Source organism: Balaenoptera acutorostrata, chromosome 4 (genome assembly GCF_949987535.1).
Source record: "Balaenoptera acutorostrata chromosome 4, mBalAcu1.1, whole genome shotgun sequence".
NCBI classification, from domain to species: Eukaryota; Metazoa; Chordata; class Mammalia; order Artiodactyla; family Balaenopteridae; genus Balaenoptera; species Balaenoptera acutorostrata.
The window spans coordinates 69,816,581-69,835,903 of NC_080067.1; positions in this window are offsets into that span (position 1 = coordinate 69,816,581).

Genomic DNA, 19,323 nt, shown 5'->3' on the forward strand with positions numbered 1-19,323 from the left:
CAGAATTATGGAGGCAAAACCCTAGTCAGATTTCCTTGAGGCTCCCCTTAATCTTCAACATGGAGCCTTATAATAAATCCTCTTTACTTGAACTAGTGTGAATGGGTCTCCATTCCTTGTACTAGCAAAAGTCCCATGCACACAAGGGTAATCATGAAAACTCTCCCTTTCTCTACCCAGGTCTCTCGGAGGCTGCAGTTTGCACAATGGGCTGCTCTCTAAGGAGGACTCCAGGGAACATTGGCTGGTGATGGGGAGCTGCAGCCTCAGGGATCAGCTGGGCATGAGGAACTGGTTGGGTCCACTTTTGCCAGAAGAGATACAGGGGTAAGAGCTGCAGCAGGCTGGCTCATGGGCCAACAGTTTGGTGAATACCAAAGGAACTCCCATGAGGTACCTACCCGGGGTTCCCTGAGACCAGGTGTAAGCGAGGCACAGATTGGTCTTCCAGATACCGGGGGAAGCCAAAGGCGGTGCCCAGCAGGACTTTGGGAAAGCTGACCCATGCCAGCAACAAGAATGAACCTTAGCCCTAGCACAGGAGCTGGGGTGTGGAGGACCCCAGCTAGACTGTGGAAGGGGTCCCGAGGCAGCTGGGGCAGTGGGCTGTGGGACATTTGAGGGGTGCTGGCAGAGGCTATTTATCAACCAGTAAGGAAGCATGCTGACCACTGGCATGGCTGACCCTGTGACTATAAGGGCTTTAACTCACAGAATAACCATTCATTAAAGAGTCATCGCGGGTACTGGGGCCTTGTCGTTACTAGTTTGCTGAGAGTGCAGCACTGGCACCTTCGTAGGGCACTGCTGGCACTGCCCCGAGAGTCTTCCTGTGCTGTCTCTGCACAGCCATCTCCAGCAGCTCTGCTTTGGCAAGGGTTTCGGTCCAGAGACACATGAGCTCCAGGGGACTGCACTTTGCTATCACTGAGTCCCAGGTGCTCTGGACGTGAGCCACCAACCTCAGTGCGCAGTGAGACTTTTATCCTGCCTTCTAGAGACAGATGGTGCTGCTGACAGTCATGGAGGCCTGACCCACAGCCTGGACCCAGAGTGAGAACGGGACCCCTATACTGAGATCGCGGCAACAACGTCAAGTTTTCAGTCAGTAGCGGGAGTAAGGAGCATGGTTATCTGTGAAAGGAGGAAAACAGGGTAGTTTTCTTGACATTGTCCATGATCGGATGAGTGGTAAACCACTGCACCTGAGTTGGGTCTCTCTCATTTGAAAACAGGTTTTTAAAATTCAGATTATTTTCTGAATCTAAAATAACTTTCAAGGTAGAGAATTTGGAGAAGACACAAAAGAATAAAGAAGAATGTAAATATTAATGTTGCACGGTGTAAAGGACATTTCAGCAGTGAGCCGTTTACTGATCCATCTCAGGGCAGTCTCAGAGCTGGGAAGTAGTGCTGGGATGTGGTCCAGTCTTAGGTGAAACCCACCGTGAGTTCTTTCCCCTGTGGAGCCAGCTGCAGACTCCTTGGACTTAGGATAGCCTGGGAACACCCAGTAGCACCCATCATGCGCCAGGGTCTGCTCTAAGCTCTGGAACAACAATAGCCTCCATTCCTGAAGGCAATAATTACCTTCTCTTAGAAAACTCCTGAACTGGCTCCGCAGCCAGATAAATCCCTAAATTCCTTCCAACATTGCCTTAAGTCAAGCATAACCTTCCAGGAAGCAGCCTCTACCTACCCACAAGCTGCTGTAATTAATTCCTTCCATATTGTGGCACACAATACACCCCCAAAGCCAATGGCTCTTTTTAAATCCGAATGGCCCCAGTGCGTGTCTCCAAGCCAGCCCACTACACCCAGGTCTATGTTGGGAAGGCCGTTGCCTCCCTCCCAGCTCACACCTCTGCCTGGCGTTTGTCCCTACACTCCCTGGTCCGGCTCCAGCAGCTTGTTTTAGGTCAGCCAATTCAGCACATGTTCCTACAGGGCCCTGGGACACGTGATAAAGCAAGTTCTGAGACACTACTTTAAATAAGTTGCTCATGTAACAGATCTCCCAGGAGAACATCTTTTCTTTCCTACATGTCAGCAGCCCCTGAGTCAATCTCTAACCAAAACATACTCCCACAAGTCCTGCTTAAACCTCCAAATTAATTTCATCTGACAATAAACCTATCGACTAAGCACCTACCATGTTCCAGGTCCTCCATGGGTGTGGTGAAAACCAGCCGATTAAGACGTGTTTACCATCAATGAGTCACAAGACTCCAGAATGTGAGTGAGAAAGGGCCCAAGATCATCGGGTGCAACCACTCCTTATGCTGGGGAGGAAAATAAGGCCCAGTGTGAGGACATGTCTTATTTCTCCAGGGTTCCACAGTTATTGTCAGAGCCGGGCCTAGAGCCCAGTTCTTTGAATTCTTTGGCCAGGTCTTTGCCATTTCACCACGAAGGGGCAAACTTGAGGTTTCCAGGCAGGTGACATAAAGGAGAGAAGTGGGCTGAGTGGGGACCCCTCTAAAGGCAACCTCTTCTTCTCAACCTTTCCTACCTCATCCAGCCTGCTTATGCACCGGACAGGGGCCTCCCTCCAAGATACAAACTCTGCAGGTAGGGCCAGAAGAGAGTGGCTAAAGTGAAGCTAGGTCCATCCCTTAGCTCTGCTGGTTTAAAATCCTAATCATTGAAGTTTCTTTAACCTCACTTGTGTGATCTAGCCAAAGGGCTCACTTTAACGTGCAAAAGAATCACCTTGGCGGGTGTTTTAAAATGTGGATTCCTGGACCCTCCCTTGTGATGCTGAGCCAGAACTGATGACTCTGATGTGGCTGATACCCGGGTGAAACCATGGGTAATAATTAGTCAGATCTCACCTGCTTTCAGTAATCAATGTCGTTTTAACACTTGCATGTCCTCCAAGTGGCATGAAGTCTAAACAATAAGATGTTTGCCTGAGTTATTTTCCAGGAACTTGGAGTCAGCTGCGTCTAGTTCAGCTGAGCTGAGAGTCAGCTATATGTGTCTAGTTCTAGCCGAGCTGGTTAAGACCACCAGCTGGATAGGACCACTGACCCTCCAACTGGGCATGCGTGAGTGTCCGCTTGGTGACCTTTTGACATCAAAGGGCTGAAAACTCCACCCTCAGGTCGTGCAGAGTCCTGTAGCCTAGTTACGCCTGCGCAGAATCTCGATTCCCACATCTTTTTCCAATCAACTTTCCCCATGCTCTCCACGCCTCAGTGGGTCCTGACGCTTTATTCCTAAACCTATAAATACCCCCGCCCCTTGCCCTCAGGGGGGTCGGTTTAAGATGTGTTCTCCTGTCTCGTTGCTTGGATGTCTTGTAACCCCTTTCTTTGCTGCAAACCCCATTGTCTCAGCATTTGGCTTGCTATGTGTGGGCAAATCGAACCTGGGTTGGTGACACCGGCTGGGGAAAGCCACTGAGGAGGGGACAGTGGGCTGGGTGGGTCTCGGGGAGGCTGGGAATCTGGAGCTGGCTGGCGAGCCAGCTGTGTGACTTCACTCCCCCGAGTGTTGTTAAATGAGGAGGCCAGGTGGGATAACCCCAGTAGACCCTCCAGTTCTGACATCCTAGGGTGGGTCATGTGCTCAGTCCCTCATGCTCGGACCCCTTGGCTTGGCGGGGCAGACACATGCAGAGTGACTTGGGGGCGTCGGCCACACTGAAGTCTGCCTGCATGGGGCTCCTTGGACAGTACTGTCTCCTGCAGAAGAACCTGGAGATGAGTCCCTGACCCAGTCAAAAGATCCCAGGCCTGCTGACAATTTCCCAATGTGTGTGTCCTTCCTGAGAACAGAGCTAGGCCCAGGGGGCCTATCTGTCCAGGTGGGTCGGGTCCTCCAGACTCAGACATCTTGTTTCCTCCTCTTTCTCCCACTGATGTGTCTTTACTTCTGAAATGGTCACACACGTAGGAGGGGATGAGCCCGTAGACACAAAACACACGGTCCTCCAAGGGGAGAGGAAAGTGGGGTCCTGGGGGAGTCATCTATGGACCAGAGAGCCCAGAGGCACCGTGGAGGCCAGAGAGGGTCAGACCCGAGTTCCAGTCCCGGCTCTGCCACTTACCAGCGGAGGGTGATCCACATGACTCAACTTCTCTGAGCCTCATCTGAGAAAAACAAGTGGGAATAATCAAGTTTACCTGCAGGGTTGTGGTGAGAATGAAATCTGATTACACATGTGGAGCGCCTGACACTTAAAAGGGGCTCAGTAATCCTGCCCCCCCTCCGCCTGCAGCTCTCTCTCTCACCCCCAGCCTCTGCTGGGGGAAGCTGTTGCTGCTTCATCGCCCCCCCCACCGCCCCCCCGCAGTTTAGGAGTCATCGGGAATAGAACAGGAGTGGGGGGAGGACGCCTTCTCTCTTCAGTGTTATTGAAAAATATTCAAAAGAAACGTTTACACCAAAGCAGCAAACTCTGGGGAAACAAAGGGAAATGAACAAAGCAAATATAAATCCATAGAATGAAATGCAAATTACAGCTCCTACAAGAGCCTCCGATAAACCCGCCAAGGTTCCCAGGGACAATGGAGCCCCTTGGAGCTGCAACCCGTCCCCAGCTGAAAATTGAAGCCCTGTCCCTCCCGTGGAGCTTCCTCTGCCTCCGGGCTGCTTTCTCAGCTCTGGAGGGTGGGAGGTGCCTGAGTTGGGGGCCCAGAATACACTTGACTCCTCTGTGACTCCAGACCCAACACACACAGCCCTCGCCCACATCCCCACTCCCCCATTCCTCTGGTGGCCCCTAAAAGGACGAGGACTACAGCGCGCCCGCGCAGAGCTGCACAGAGCCCGTCACGACTCTGGGCTCAGGGGGACTGGCTCCTGAGTGGTGGGCGGAGGACAAACAGCGGGGGCAGAAGGCTGACAGCACTGCCTTTCCTGCATCTGGACCAGGCCCTGCGGCGCAGCTGCCGGGCGTGTGGAAGGACCGAGAACAAGGGCAGCAGCAGGACCCAATCCTGGAAGGCAGGCATGGCTCGCCACCTGAACTCAGCCTGGCGGGGTTGCAGGGCTTAGAGGGCTGGCTCTGGGCAGCAGGCACCTCAAGGGCAGGGCTGGTTGAACCACGGCCCTGACGAGTTTGGGACAACTGGAGAGGACCTCCAACCCCCCGCTCACTAAGACTGAAGGAGGAGACCCTCAACCACCAAATGCTTCCAGGCAGAGAGGCAGGAGTAACATCACCCCAAAGGCTGCCTTTGCTGGCACGGTGAGAGTTAAGTAAGGCCTCCGGGGCCCAGGCCTGAAGACGTGGCCTGGATCTACTCGGGGATCTGGAAAACTGGCCAATGAGAGATTTAGGGAGCTGAGGATGCTTGGCAGGGAGAAAGAAGCCTGGGGCACATGGGTTTACATGAGTGGGGGTCCACCTGTGGAAGAGGAATTTGCCATAATTAGGGACACCTCAGGGCAGAACCAAAAGGTAGGAGGGGCAGAGAGAACTTCCCACCACTCTGAGCCGTTAATGATGGAGCACTGAGGCCTTTAGAGGCCTGGTTTGTTTTGAAGTTCGAAGAGAGATGCCCCAAGTGAGAGATGTTGATGGACATTATACCAGTTATGAAGCCAACAATAGGCCCAGAGAGAGCCCTCTGTGATATTTTGAGCAGGCTAGAGGTGCACAAGGATGGCTGAACACGTGCGTGGGATCTTCCTGATCAGAATATACAAACGAGCATCTCCGAGAGTACAGTCCAGACCCCTCCCCTTGAACATTACCAACTCCGGACTCTCAGAGCTGCTCCTGAATGGATCCAGCTCTCAGCTCGAAGGTGTCTGTTTGCAGCCAATGCCTGGTAATCTGATGCTCTGCCTGGGCCTTCCCGGAGCCTGGGGAACAAGCTACTGGATCACAGGAGTGCAACCACGTTCCCGCCGATGGGGGCACAGGCAGACTCTGCCAGAAGGTAGGGATGGTGTGTCATCCGCCATGGAAAACTTTCCAGATGGGGCCTTCTCTTTGCATCAGGCCCCAGTCCAGTGGGTCCAGCCACTCATCCAACCCAACCCCCAGCCTGTCTGAATACCTGCTGTTTCTAGTGCCCCAGCTAGGAGGCCTAATCACCTATAAACAGAGGGAATCCCACAAAGGGACAGTCCAAATGGCTACTCCTGTCCATTCTCTGCGTATCATTGTTTTTCCTTGTCTCTTGGCTGGAGACAGCTCTTTCTATAATCCTAAACAAGGACGTCTCGTATCATGATGTTTCAAACCAGACATAGGGAGAAAAGCAGTTTCTACCTTAGAAACACAACTAATAGGGAGAAACAAACATTAATTGCATTCAGAGCTGTGCATTATCTAATTTACCCCTCACAATAATGTCTTCAGATGGGATACATTCCATGAGCCTTTGGATTAAGTAACTGTAGCAGGGAATGGTTCTCCAATTTGTTTTGATAAGGCAGCTCAATTTGTTTGGACTTCTTTGCTGCATCGGGAAGTTATCATCTAGATTTCCCCAGGATGGGATGAAACATCTTCCAACCCCTCCAGGGAGGGGAGACAAGATGGCTGTGTTCTCTATGCCAACCCTCTGTGCCTTCAAAGAAGGGGGATCCTGGTCTTTCCTTCTTTTATTTTGAATTACTAATGATTTGAGCTTTGGTTTTACGGATGGGGTAGACATTTGTGGGTTTTTTGTATGTTCACTTTGGCTATCCAGTATTCTTTTCTTGAAAACGCCCTGGTTTCCTTTTGGGGAGTCACCTCTCCCCCATCGTGGGCAGATTGGTGTGTGGTGTATTGGTGTGTTTTGCCTCCAGATACAGAAGCCAAGGAGTTCCAGGAGATTCCCTTCATCAGATTCCTCCTCTGTCGCCTCAGTACAGCCAAGGTGGTGGGTCTGTGATCTAAGACCAACCAATCAGACTCTCCCCAGGGGCTTTCCTATTGAGCAGAGTAATGCAAAGACGAGACACCACAACCATCAAGTACGTCCTGTCCTGGCTCCTATCCTGCTTCCAGGCTGCCTTCAGAATTCCCATCACTTCCATGAGCTCCCTGACAACTTCCCAATACATTTTCTTTTTGGCTTAGATCATGCTTTAGGACTTGGCCAAAACCAAGGATGACTCCCTTCCCTGGCATTATTTTGTTTCTTTATAGTAAGCAATAGGATGGAAGAATCAAGTCATCAAGAGATTAAAAAGTCAAGGTACTTTCTGCTGTCCCCTTCCCTTACCCTCTGAGACCTTGCTTAGTGAATGGGCTGAGAGAAGAACAGCTTCGATGGACACATTCAAGTAAGTGCTGAGGAGCCAGATCAACAGCTTGCCATCCAGCCTCACTCTTCCTATGAGTGGCACCTTCACGTCTCCTGCAAGGGGCCCAAGGCAGTCTCTGTGCAGCCTTGAGGTAGGGGGAGCTCCCCTTTTGGTGCTGCCCAACTACCACCTTAGGGTGGCACCTGGTCCCCGCTGTGAACCACTGTTCTGCCCTCATTTGGCCTCATTTATAAGGATGCCCTGTAATGGAAGCTTCCAGGTGGGAAGCCCCAACTGGAAGCTCAGAAAGGTCAAGGACTCCAAGAGTGGTCTAGAAGTTCGTGCACGCAGGCTCAGGAGCTGCACTGAGCCCTCTGGAGAAGCAGTTGCTGGGCCACTGGGATGTGGAGCCCCAGACTCATAGCTGAATGCACCAGCACAGGGTGGGGGCCACGTGACTCACTGTGTTTAACAGAAAATCACCTGGAGGTTTTAAGTGACTCAAGAGGCAACAGAGCCACAGGACCCCAACGAGCTCATCCAATCTGGAGATTCATTCAATGATGCCTGGGATGTTGGGGGCAGCTCTGTGCCCTCCATTGAGGCACATCAACATCAGAAGATGGAAGGAAGTGAGAACCAGAGCAACAGAAGGTGGATGGAAGAGTGATGTGGGTGGCCAGCTAAGCACTGTCACGTTTAAGAAGGGCTGGAGTTTTTCTAAACTAAAACCAGTGGGTCAAAGTTCCGGGGCAGCAGACTCGGATCAGAATAAGGAAAATCTTTTAAGCAGAGCAGCACAGCAGCGAAGAGGGCTGCCTGAGGGAGGCTCTCGGGAAAGTACACAAGAGTGCGGGGAGACGGCCACCTGGTCAGGTCCCAGCTCTATCACAGAACGGTTGTGTGACCATGGCAAATTCCCTAACCTCTCTGTTCTGTAAAGTGAAGGAAATAATGGTAACTACCTCCTGGGGCTATCATGAAGGTTAGGAGGCAAAGTTTGTAATGGACGTTCATTGAACAGTGTCTGACACATAACATGCTAGAAATTCACTAGGAGTATTATTGCGAGGCCGTGAGACCTCACTGCTGGAAGCAGTGGAACCTGGGCTGGAAGATGAGTGTCAGGGATGCTGGACGCCATCCCTGCCCTGGGTGGGAGACTGGACTAGACCACGGTACTGAGAGCAGAGCATGGGCTTTGGTGACAGATGGCATGCAGCGAGTGCTGTGACTTCGGACAAACCACAAAACCTCCAAGTCTCAGTTTTCATGTCTGTCAATGAGACGATCTCTCACTCCACAGCATGGTCACAAAGATTAAATAGTCACCTGTATAGATTCTGTCTTATCATGTGTACATTTTGTGTGTCTTTAAAATTAGTGATAATGAAAGGTATTTGAAGAATGATCATCTATAGATGGCCCCTGACAAACAATGGGGGCAGAGTTGGTATGATTTTGACTCCCTTCCCTCCCCCCCAAATGCCGGGGGGCTCCCGACACCAGAGCTGGTCTTCAGCCATCTTCTGGCTGGTCTTCTTGTCCTTTTACGAAGAGTACTGTCTCCTCTCAGGCTGCTTTGTGTGACTCACTCTTCTTTGCAATGAATGTTCTGCTGGAGGCTTCCATTACAAAAGATGAGAAGAAAACGACCACATTGGTCTAAATAGGGTTTGATGGGCAGGATTGTTTCACATTGAGGTTTACTGCTAAAGAGACAGAAGATGGGCCCCTGGGCATGCTATGGCTGGCCTGCCTCTCTCCCCCTGCCCAGCTTTGTCCCCTGACCTGTGTCCCCAGTATATTCAGTCCCAAGGACCAGGCCTACTCACTCATGCATGCTCACCTGCACCTGGCTAGCTGGCTGGAGAGAAATGCTATTTCTTCTCTTGGAGTTTGTCTTCCACTTAATGTGGGATGCTTTAATTGAACACCTACTCTGCGCAGGCACATGTTGGAGATCCAACATGGATTTGAAGCTGTCCTCACTCCCTAGAAACTTAGAATTCATCAGAAGATGAAGGCAGATCCATGCACAGCTCTGAGCCTCTATGACGGCACAGAGCAACTGCTGTGAAGTATAGAGAAGAAAGAGACTTTCCAACCAGAGGGGCCCTAGAAAGGCTTACTACAGTTGCCATTTGTTGAGCACCTACTACGTGCGGGTACTTCCTTTATCTCATTTAACCTACGCAATCTGTGAGGCATGGGATTATTACCACCCCCATTTTACGGATGAAGAAACTGAGGTTCTAAGAGGTGAAATAACATGCCCCAAATTATGTAGCCAGTAAAAGGTAGAACCAGGACAAGATTCCTAGTCTAAAGCATGTGTTCTTCCAGAAGGCCAGGCTGCCTCCCTCCTAGAGAAGGCTGAATTTGACCTGGGCCTGAAAGCAGGCTGATATTTTAGGCAGCTCTGGAGGTAGGGGGTAGGACATTCCTTCTGCTCCCCTGCTTCTAGATGGGTACAAACTTCCTGCTCTGAGACACAGCTAATGTTCTCCCCTCTTCTTCCCACAAGGGGCTGATGAACCTCATGGCAGGCTCGGGGAAAGGCTCTCCTCCAGCCTCCACCTGTGATTCAACCCTAAATAAATAACCACACTGCCGATCCAATAGTACTGCCTGCCCACTGGAACAAACAACAACCCAGATTGATTTAGCACCTGCTGGGATCTATTACTCAGTTATGCACCATTAATAACCCATTCAACTCTAACTAGCTGAGCACAAGCACATCCTTTATGCTACCTCAAGGCAAGTTTGTTCTTGCCTCAGTCATAGAATTGTACACTATCAGAGCTGCAAGATAATGACTGAGTTCAAGTGCCTCTTCTTACAGATCCCATACTGAGGCTCAGAGAGGGGAAGTGTCTGGCCCAAGGGCTCCAAGAAAGGACCGCAGAAGAGACGCTGTTTGTCCACATTCCGTACGCATCGAGGGGCAGAATGAAGATGTACTGAGCACATCTTCTGTAGATATTTGTCCTGGGCATGTCGCATTTCATCCTCACCACAGATTAGAGAGCCTGCACCCCATTTTCAGATGAGAAATCTGATGAGCTGAGGAGCCATGGGACGTGCCCAAGGTCATATGAGAAGGAGCACAGCCAAGGTGGGGACATTGGCTGTTTACAAAATCCCACCACTGAGTGGGAGGAGCCAGGTGTTTTTTCCCCACCCCTTGCTGGGCTTGCAAAGCAGGCTGAGGTTTGGCATGGATCCAGGAGGTCTAAGCTTCAGTTTCTCCAGCACTGGACCTTACCACAAAAGGAGATCCTCAGATACGCCTGAAGTAATGACCAGGCCTGGGCAGGCACAAAATGACACACCGAGGGCTGTGCGAGGTGCATTTACATCTCTTGCTTTGTTCCTGGATGACTCATGCAGCGGCCCACATAACAAAATTAACGTCTCCTCCAGCTCTGGCAAACTGCTTTGCTTTCTTTAAACAACCCACAATCAGCTTGTAAATGGCCCTGGCTTATTCTGGGGACCTGGAGCCATCCTGTGGTCACTTCCCTGGACAGGCTGGAAGCTGTGGTCAGGACCCCAGGACTGGGAGGCCTCCCTGAGGCCATCCCCGAGTCCTGCCCTCTGTTTCTGGCCAGACCTTCTGATCCCGCCAGTAACATTTTGTCACAGCCCTGTCTCTGCCGAACTGATGTTCTACATACAAGCAAGTGCTCTGGAAGCCCCGTGACCGCTGCCCTCACACGGCCCCTCTCCCCTGGGTGGCCAGGTTACTCACCTCTAATGTTTCAGCTCCAGGCCCCGCTCTGCAAGCCCTCTCTGCCCCCGCCCACCCCCAACTCCATGTACACATCTCATAATAATAATAACCAGCCACTACTTACAGAGTATTTGTAATGCGACAAACACAGTTCTAGGAAAAAAATATATATACACACACATTTTATATGTGTGTGTGTGTGTGTGTGTGTGCATATACAAACACATACACACACATAGGCACATTCATTTAATCGCCACAATCCTATAAGATAAGCATTATTATTATCTCCATCGTACAGATAGGGAAACCAAGGCATAGTGATTTGCTTGCGATCGCTGTGCTAGTTAGTGGCAGAGCCAGAACCCGAGTCTCTTCCGTCAGGCTCCAAATCCCTCATCCTAACCGCTGCACCTATGGCCTCCAGCACAAGTCACACCTTGTGGTACTTGCTGATTTCTCTGGGCGCATCTATTCTGTGGGCTACTTGAGGGGAGGGCTTCTTCTTCTTCTTCCTCTGGGTGTCTCTGTGTTCCGCTGAGTGCCTAGACCACAGCAGGTCTCCACGCATGCTCGCTGAAGGGGTGCATTGAGTTGACGTTCCTGGGGCAATAGCCACTTCACGTGGCTCCCACTCAGCTTCATGCCTCTTGTTTTTCCAGTTCATCCACGACGTGCCCCTGGCCCTGTTCTCTGTGCTGAGGATGGTCGGTGCTGCTTCTAGCCCTGGCCTTGCCTCTCTGTTTGGGGCTGAGTGCTTCATTCCGTGGGGGCCTAGGCGTGCAGTGGACACAGGCGAGCATGCACTCCATTCCTCGTTCAATTTTTCTTTGCCTTACCGAGGCACTAGGTGTGTACACATACATCCAACAGATACATTTTGGACATCTACCTTAAATCAGGGGCAGTTCTAGGTGTGGGAACATAGCGGTGAACAAGAACCAATCCCCACAGCCATGGCAATTATGTTCCTAGCAGGGGAGACAGTAAACAAATAGCAACTGAGCCTGTAAATCGGTGCCAAGTGATGGTAAGTCTGTGAGGAGGAAGGAAGCAGCAGAAGGGTAGAGAGCTGGGACGGTGAGGCAGGCTTCCCTCAGAATACGTCGGAGCAGGGACCTGATGGACGGAGTGAGGGAGACAGGCTGAGATCTGCGGGAAGAAGGCTCCCGGCAGAGGGGACAGCGAGTGCCAGGCTCTGCGGTGGGCTCGTGCGTGGGGTGATGCAGACACAGCCGAGCACCACGGCTGCTGGAGCAGAGCGAGTGAGGCGGGAGCGGCGGCACGTCCTACAGACTCCCGCGGACCTGTGCTGAGGACTGAGGCTTTGTCTCAGTCGATTAGGGCTGCTGTAACAAAACACCACAGACTGCGGGGCTTATAAACAACAGAAATCTATTGCATACAGTTCTGGAGGCTGGAAGTCCGGATCAGGGTGCCAGCGTGGTCGGGTGCGAGCCCTCTGCTGGGTCGTAGACTTCTCATTGTCTCCTCACGTGGCGGAAGGGGCCAGGGAGCTCTGTGGGGTCTCTTTTATAAGAAGCGTAATCCCGCCATGAGGGCTCCACCTAAGCACCTCTCAAAGGCCCCGCCTCCTGATCCGTCCCATTGGGCATTAGGATTTCAACCTACGAATTCTGGGGCGGGGACACAAACACTCAGACCATAGGTGGGTTTCATTCCAAGCGCGTTGGAAAGTCCTGCAGTGGCTGGCACAATCCGACCCATGTTTTACAATGTGAGAGCCTGGGTTTCTGTGTGTGATGTCCCCTCAGTTACCGAGATCAGTAATGACGTTTGGGGGTTTACACGTAGTCCTTTCTGTTACCACTGCCTTCTCTCCACAGCTTCCTCCCTACACAGCCCCCGTGTGTCTCCACGGGCCACAGCCAGAATATACAGTCTATCGAGGGACACAACTAAACAAACGATGGCAGTGCTGCTGATAAGGGCTGTGGTCGGGGCGGCGTTGGGGTCTCTGGGGGCCCAGAAAAGTGTCAACTCAGTCAGACCCGGCTTTCTCAGCTGGAAGGTCACATGGCTTCTGGAGGGGGCAGCGTATACATGAGGCCCGAGGGATAAGCAGGAGGTGGCCAGGAAATGAGGGGTGCAGGCAGGGGAACCACACATATGAGCAGAGAGGCTCCTGTAGCGATGGGCTTGCCTACACCCCGATTCCCTCACCCGCTTCTCCTTTAGTTCCTACCCTGCCCGCCCAATGCCTGACCTGGCCAGACCAGGTCAGGGCTCATCTGCTGCTGAACGTTGCTGGAGAAATTCACCAGCACCGGTTCCAACACAAATTCACACTCTAATCCCAGCTGGACCCTCGGCCACTCAGCACTTCTTTCCTCGATAATTAACTGCTGCCACACTCCCAACTGCAGGGACGCCAGACATTCTTTTTCTGCTTCCCTCACTTGCTGAGGCTGATCTGACCTCAGGTTATAATGTGAACTCCCCTTCCTCTCTTCTGATCTTCACCTCCTAGAATGTTTTTATTTTCAACCCTCATCTCCCTCAAATGGTCTCAGAAAAAGATGTGCTCATTTTTCCTGGTTAAGATGAACCATTTATCTTGCCTTGCCTGGGTGGACTGTATTTCGGGGTTAACCAAATAGCCCAGGTGAATAAGAGAAAGTTCTTTTTTATAGAAGAATTCGCACTTGAAAATGTGACCAGAATGCAGAATTAGAAAAACCATCTTTTTGCAATCCTATATGGTTCAGTGGATGAACCAATCAGATTGGTATGTTAACGGCAACTGCCCCGGGAGCGGTATGGATGCCACCACCTGAGCCCACTGTTTTGTCTTAGCGAGATCACTAAGGATGGGAAAACCAACGAATGGGCCTCCTGATGAGATGAAACAGTAGCGGATGGCACACATTGGAATCACCTGGGGAGCTTTAACAAGTACTGATGCCTGGGGTCCATCCCCACCACTCATGATTTAAAAGGTCTGGGGTGCAGCCTAGGAAAAGAGCTTTTTAAATAAGTGCTCCAACAGATTGTAATGAGTAGCCAAGACTGAGACCCACGCCTGCCACGTGAAGCACAAAGTACAGCCATGGACGGTGCTTGTCCCCCCAAAATTGATCTTAATCAAGCCTTTCAAATTAATCTCTAGTTAAAGAAATTTCAAGGGATAGAGAAACAAGTGACACTGTGAGGAAGCAACAAGACAAACGCCAATGTCACTCATTCGGCCGACCAATTGACTCATTTCATTTTTCAAGAATGAAAAGAGAAGGAGGAGGGACTGTTTCAGATTAAGAGACATTAAAGACATATGAACCAAATGCAGCACATGGATGCCCTGGATCTCGAATTGGACAAATCGTTTTTTACACAACTGGGGAAACTTGATTATGGAGTGGAGCGAATGACTATTTATTAGGTGTGTAATTTCATTGTGATGATATAAGCAATATTGAAAAAGACAGGTTTGTAGATGTAAAAGGGTGAAATGATAGGAGATCTGGGATTTGTTTTAAAATATTTCAGCAATAACAAAAAAGAATCGATGAAGCAACTGTGACAAAATTTTAGGGATGATTAAATCTGGGTGAGAGTATTTGAATGTTCATGTGTTAGTCTCTCTAATTTTGTGTATGTTTGAAATTTCTATGATATGGTTTAAAAAAGGTGAACCCCTTGCTTTTCCAGTATCAGGTGATCTGACCTCTACTTACTTTTCTAGTCTTATCCTGTTTAGATCTTTAAATGATCAAAACTAAAACCACTTTTTGTTCTCCACACATACCTGTGCCCTGCTCATGAGATCTCTTCTGCCAAGGACACTTCCCTTCTCCCATCTTGGATCTGGATGTTGAAATCCTGTCCTTGGGAATTCCCTGGCAGTCCAGTGGTTAGGACTCTGTCCTTTGACTCACGGGGCCCGGGTTTGATCCCTGGTCAGGGAACTAAGATCCCACAAGACGAGCGGCATGGGAAGGAAGGAAGGAAGGAAGGAAGGAAGGAAGGAGGGAAGGGAGGAAGAAATCCTCTGTGGCAGCTGGACTCCAAAGAGCCTCCCCAGTGAACCATGTTTCCTGGTCATCATGCCCTTGTGTAATCCCTGCCCACTCGGATCTGGCCTGCTCAATAGAATACAGTAGAAGTGACATTGCCTAACTCCCAAGGTTAGGTCATAAAAAGCCTTGCGAGTTCCCTCTTGGTCTCGTGGAATTATGCTCTGAGGGAAGTCAGCTGCCATGTAAGAAGTTCGACTACCCTGAGTTTTCCATGCTGTGAGGAAGCCCAGCTAGCCGAGTTGGAGAAACCATGTACAACCCAGGCTGCTCCAGCCGTCCCAGGCGAGGTGCCAGACCTGTGAGTGATGATGCCATTTTGGATACCGAGCCCAATCAAGCCTGTGGATGACTCCAGCCCCAGCTGCCACCTGACCACAACCCCATGGGAGAACCCAAGTGAACACCTCCCAGGGAGCCCAGCCAACCACAGAACAATGAGAGAGTGTAGTCAATTGTTGTTTGAAGCCACTATGCTATGAGTAGTTTGTTACACAGTGATAGATTCTGGAACATCTTCATTCTAAGTACAGCTCAAATACCCCTCCTCAGTGCAGAGAGTCCTGAGCCCTTGGACAGAATGAATTGTATTCTCCTATGTGCTCCCAAAGCTCTGTGCCTAGCAGAGGCTTATCGCAGCCTGACACGCAATTTAGGTGGGAAGGGCAAGGATTTTGCCTCATCATCTACATCAGTGGTCCCCAACATTTTCGGCACCAGGGACTGGTTTCATGGAAGATAATTTTTCCATGGATGGGGCGGAGGGTGGGTGTTTGGGCGGGGGGATGGTTCAGGCGGTAATGCCAACGATGGGGAGCTATGGCAAGAGGAAGATGAAGCTTGGCTCACTAGCCGCCGCTCACCTCCTGCTGTACGCCCGGTTCCTAACAGGCCGCGGACCGGTAGTGGTCCACGGCCCTCGGGTTGGGGACCCCTGATCTACATGACTCTGCCAATCACTGTTCCTGGCAGAGCAGACGGTCAGACAGCATTTGCTGAATTGAATTGATTTCCTCTCCCTTCTCCAGTCCCTCGAGGGTGACGGGTAGCCTCAAGAAGACACAGACACAGAACATCAGGGAAACCCCAGAGCACACAGTGTCAACTAGTAAACTTGAATGTGCCAAATCAGTCTTGGCAACGCTTCCAAACCAGAGGGAAGAAAAACTTTTGAGACAATTATTAAAAACTGAGCCAAAGAGAGATGGAAGAGGTAGAAGTGACTGCCATTCCCTGCTCACTGACAATAGACAAACATTTGTGGGCTGGAGATTCCCGTGCCAAGAACCTGGAAATTTCCCACAGGTTCTGGTCTGGAAGCCTCTAGTTCACGAGGGCCATGAGGGACACCCAGGGGCGTCCGCCACAGGCCCAGCTGAGATGGGCGCTTGCTGCACACATAGTTCCCTGGACAATTCCACCCAGGTCTCTTAATTATCGTTGAGCCTCAGAATCAGAAAGCCATCGAAGCCCTCTTATGGGCAGGAAGAAATCTTCTATGTCACACCCTCCCCCCTTTCAAAACACACTCCCAGACCTCCCTCTAATCACCTTAATTCCCTGCCCATTAAACAACCCTCCCAGTATTCTCAGCCACATCCTGCCAAACGATTTTTAGCATGTTTTGCGAATGGCAGCTGTCACACTCTGCAGATGACAGAAGTCTCTATTATAGGACAGAATTCGAATTAATCTGCCCTTGTCCTCTATGTGTACCCTTGTCCTCTAATTAATCTGCCCTTGTCCTCTATGTGTACCCTTGTCCTCTAATTAATCTGCCCTTGTCCTCTGTGTGTACCCTTGTCCTCTAATTAATCTGATCCTTGTCCAAGATCCAGGAAAGATCTGGATCTTTCTAAGGATTCAGCCTGTTACACCGGTGGTTCTCCATCTTGGCCGCACATTAGGATCCTGGAAAGCTTTGAAAAAAGTACTTCTGCCTGGGTTCCATCCCAGGACAATGAAATCAGAATCTCTGGGCACAGGGTCTAGGCATTAATGTTTTTAAAAATTTCCCCAAGTGATTCTAATGGGCACCAGAGATGAGAACGATTGTTCTAACAGAACACAAGCATGGATGATGTCTGGGGTTCCAGGCAAAGCCAGGCAGTTTCCTTCCCATTCCTATTTCTCATTTTGGCTACAAATGATCTTTTTGTAAAATATGATCTGTCCCGATAGGACAGAAGGGATACCAGACAGACATGAAGTTGTCATCAAGAAGTCATAACTAAATTCGGACCAATCACATTTCATGGGTTCAACTCTGTTGTTGAACATTAATTTACTGTTCAATTATGGGGTATTTTTTTGGGTGACAATTCTGAAGACTGTAGCATGAGAAAATATTATGCTATTGAATGAGAAGACAGAATTTTCTCTCCTCTATGATTGCAACTGCATAAAAATATACGTTTTAAAGGCCTGAAAATGAATGCACAAAATGATCATAATTAGGGTATTGGATGATGTTTTTTCTTTTCTTTCAAAACTTCTTTTGCATTGATCATCACACTTTTAAAACTTAAAAAAAGAAGCAAAATAAAGTCTAAATACTTGGATTTATTTATGAAGAGACTGCCTTTAGCCAACGACCAGGATGAAGACAGGTTACTACTGTGCATGCAACTCAGACAAGTCTCCCCCACCTCGTTCTCCCGTCTGCAAATTGCACCAGGAGAGCTGCAAGGCCTCTTGCAGCACCACACTCTGATTCCAGGCTCCCACAACGCTGTTTCTATGAGACCAGTTAAGCAAATGTTAACCAATATGCCTCTCTTGGTGAGGAGTCAGGGCCAATCGGGCTCTGAGCCGAGCTGTTTCACCTCCTCACCTCCTGAGCACGCACGCCCACGGTTCTGCCCTTGCCTCCGCCTACACGGTGCCTTGCGCTTGCCAACTTCCCTCTGTGGTCCCCTTCACCCACTCACAACTGCAGGCCTCCTTCCGGGCCGCCTCTACACGATGAGCAGTTTGCCAGTTAATATACATCAAGCTGCCACCTTCAAACAGCTCGGAGAGCCCCATCTGTTCTCAGGAGCATTCTAGCTAGAGGGACCACCCACCACCCACTGCCAGTAGCTCACAGGCCAGCCCAAGAGGGTCCTTCTGAGTGCTGGGCAGGGGGGTCCCCTCTGAGCCCAGTGGGGTTTGGCTGGGAAGAGCCAGAAGCAGGCGCATCCCATCACCCGGTTGAACTAGGGGCTTTACGCTGCACCCAATGAGGACCTCCTTCTCACTGTTGGAGGCTTTGTGGGTCGAGGTCCATCCCGAGCCACCCTCCCCTGGAGAGATCTGAGGGCTGAGGACAACACAGCCCTGGATGCCAGCACAGGGTTCAAGGAAACTATCCGGTGTGGATCTGGGATGCTTGTCCCTTACAAACCATCACATAATAACTGCTGCCACTCATTGGTCCCTGTGTGCTGGCTGCTCTAAACTCCTTATCCCATGGAATGTTCTCAATAGCACTGAATGTAGGTACTGTTATTATATTTTTAGGTAAGGAAATTGAAGCTTAGTCAAGTTATTTTCCCCAAACACACAGCTAAGTGGTAAGACCCCGTGAAGTGTTGGTTCTGAATTCAAACTGCTTGGACGTGAATTCTGGCTTTGTCACTTACAAAGTGTGTGACTTTGGGCGAATTGTAAATTGCTCTGACATCAGCTTGCTCTTCTATTACATGGGGTAATAACCCCCATTTATCAGGTTCAGTGTGCAAGGATTAGGTGACATGATCAATGCAAAGTACTTAGCTCATAGTCTAGGCTCAGGAAATACAAACTATCATTTTTAGCTGGATCTGAACCCAGATCCCTCTTCCAGGTGCTCAGAAATGACCTTCCGTAACTGCTGAGTTTGTCTGATTTGTCCAATTTGTCCCTGCACACGGGGTCTGGAGAGCTGGACTCCAGGTGTCAGCGTTGCCCTTCAAAGCCCAACCTTGAAGAAAGGAATAACCAAACATGTGTACTGAACGCATCTTATTTTAAAGGCCCCCCAATCCCACAGCCTTCTATTTCTAGATGCACCATCTTTCTTATATTATCAGAAACTTGGTTGTCCTGGGCCAAAGGGATGAGGTAGGATGGGGGGAAGTGAGTGGAACATTTAGAAAAAATAAAATGAGACCACCCATCTGGATACACACCACAAGGGAGAGTGGGATAGTTTCAGAGCCTCTTGAAATGGGCGGTCTTACATCCCACCCCTTCTGCCCCATGCTACCCAATCCATGCTCCAGTCAAATAGAGATGGGAGGCACACTTGCAAAGCAAAAACAAAACCACTTAATATATAAATAAAATATAGTATGAACACCCAGCTGACCTTTAAGATTGGAATAATTTGGAGGG